At 29.4% G+C, this 2831-nt stretch overlaps 1 non-coding gene across 1 annotated transcript; it reads right to left on the bottom strand.

Annotated features, from left to right (window-relative positions):
* Positions 1–2009: 2009 nt before the first annotated feature.
* Positions 2010–2082, bottom strand: TRNAA-AGC. The gene has a single exon. It is a non-coding gene; the product is annotated as a tRNA-Ala (tRNA).
* Between the last annotated feature and the right edge of the window lie 749 nt (positions 2083–2831).

The following is a 2831-nucleotide window of genomic DNA, read 5'->3' on the forward strand; positions in this document are numbered from 1 at the left end:
CTTGTGTTCTTTCTTTTGTGTTTTTGTTACATTTTTTTTTTAATTATGTTAGCAATTAGCCAATTTAATCAATTCTTCCTTTATGTTTTTTTTTAATTATGTTAGCCATTACTTTTGGCTAATTTAATCTATTCTCTTTATTTTATTTTATTTTTTTGCTATTGATGGAAGTATCTTTCTTAAACATACTAAATAAAACTAAATAATTGGTTAAGAGAGAATATGAGATATAACTGATGGTCAAATCTCTTTCCATATGAGAATAACTCATTCTCATGTCCATCTTTGAAACCATGTACTAAATTAAGGATTTTATTTCTCTTTGGTCAAAACCATCCTTAAAGGACAAAATTAAAGTTGTAGTTAGTCAATTATAATATTTGACGAGCTAGTTTTCAAACTACTTTAAATAGGTGTAAAGAAAGCATGAGAATAACTTAGTTTCACTAATCTGACACGTGTTGGGCATGTACTGAACACTTGTTAATATAATGAATGCATTACAAATTTATAATCCAACATTTTGTATCATACCCTTGACTTTGAATATATTTTGAGAGTGAAACATACCTTAAGCTTTTTTTTAGTATACAAACATATAAACTTATTTATATGAATTTATTTCTAATATAAAATTGATAAATTTTTTGAAATAATTCTTTTTAATTAATGTATCATTATCACATCAGTGTTCTAGTTTTTTTTACAAATGACATGTTACCATTTGGTATCATATTTATGTCTCGTATCCATATCTCATTTTTATTTTTGTGACTCTGAGATATTTTGCTTTTATAAATAGATATTTTCACGAAAATAAGTTTAATTTATGTTTTGATGGATCATAGAAATTGACTCTTAAGGACGTTGATACTTGAGACTTTGATTCCTCTTAGTGTGAAGCTTGCATCTTGCAATTACCTTGGTAGAGAATGTGTCTCACTTAAAATTCACTCAAGAGAAAATAATCAAATAACGAACCATATGGTGAGAGAGGATAACTTTTTTTTTTTTTAAATCTTTGAGAAATAAGAAAGAATAAAAATTAAAACATCTTCTTGAATCTTTGTTTTATTCTAGTATTTGTATATAAAAAAAAAAAAACCTTGTATATTTTTAGAGATAATTTAAGATTACCTATTTAATAAAACTCCATCCAAACTTCTACTCATAAATTTAGTTATTATTTGTATACAATTGTTAACATGTAAGAAAATACACGTACAAAATATTTATACTTTTGGTAATACACTAGTCTTGGTTGTTTGACTAAAACAATGCAATCATTGTCCAAACTAAAGAATTTGATTCGAAGCTATCTCCTAATAAAGGAAGGCTCAATTAGACTTTGTTGTAAGATTCGATCATATCAATTTAAATAGCGTTCTCCACAACTATACATATCGAACGCCAAAGTATTCACAAGCAAAGTAAGTTTGTTGAAACTATCTATAAAAGTGTTCCAAAGTGAGTTGTGGAGAAGATTTGCCTTAAAATCTAGTTCCAATTAAGGATGTCAACGATGAAGTGCAAGCTGTTGGCAGGTTTGCCGTGGAAAATTTCAGAGGTGGTAGATATAATTTAATTTACAAGCGTGTGGTGAACGATCTTTTCAGTCCCAAATAGGCTTTGACCCCAAATTTTATATTATTGTGATAGAAGCTATAAATGACAATTATATTCATTGGTAAGATATTGCAATTGTGAAGAAGTTCTGTCATTGGACACTACTGCCATCCTATCAGCTCTTATCTTTTGAGGAAGTCATCAAATTCCCTCTCCACAAGTAGCAGTATAACTACTGGATTGCTTTCGTTACTTACAATAAGTCCTCTCTCTATATGTGCTTGTGGGACATTACTCTCTTTTATCTATAAAAATGGCATAGCCACCTTATACATAACATGTTAAATTAATCCTTATAAGTATGTTTTCTTTTTCTCTCGTACCCCCCTTATACATAACATGTTAAATTAACTCATACTTAAAAAAAAATAATTTCTTTCTTTTGGAGATGCGAGGTATCGATCCCCGTACCTCTCACATGCTAAGCGAGCGCTCTACCATCTGAGCTACATCCCCACAATTTTTGCATCACAAAACTTTAAATTTTTCGTCATCAATAATAGTGAAAATGAAGAAATATTGCTGCACAATAAGTCATGAACAAGGAAAAATTGAAAAGAAACAATATTATTTAATAATAGATAGTCTTATTTTTGGAGATGCGGGGTATCAATCCTCATACCTCTCACATACAAAGCAAACACTCTACCATCTAAGCTACATCCCCATGATTCTTACATCCTAAAACCCTAAATTTCCCATCATCAATAATAGTGAAAATAAAAAAAAAATATCAAAATATTAATAATAAATAGTTTGTTTGGGTGATGCGGGGCATCGATAATTGTGAAAATGAAAAAATATTATAACAAATTAAATACTTTCTTTTGGAGATGTAGGTTATCAATCTCCGTACAACTCGCATGCAAAGCGAGCGCTCTACCGTTTAAGCTACATCTTCACAATTTTTACGTCACAAAAACATAAATGTCTCGTCATGAATAATAGTGAAAATGAAAAAATATCGCTACTCATTATGTCATAAATAAGAAAAAATTGAATAGAAATAAAATAGTAATAGCGAATAGTTTCTTTTGGCGATATGGGGTATCGATCCAATCCCCGTACCTCTCGCATGCTAAATGAGCGAATAAAAATAAAGTATTACATCATAGAACCCTAAATTTCTCATCATCAATAATAGTGAAAATGAAAAAAATCTAGAAATGCAGGGTATCAATCCCCATATCTCTTGCATGCAAAGA

This window comes from Cucurbita maxima, unplaced genomic scaffold, assembly GCF_002738345.1.
Source record: "Cucurbita maxima cultivar Rimu unplaced genomic scaffold, Cmax_1.0 Cma_Scf00004, whole genome shotgun sequence".
Lineage (NCBI taxonomy): Eukaryota > Viridiplantae > Streptophyta > Magnoliopsida > Cucurbitales > Cucurbitaceae > Cucurbita > Cucurbita maxima.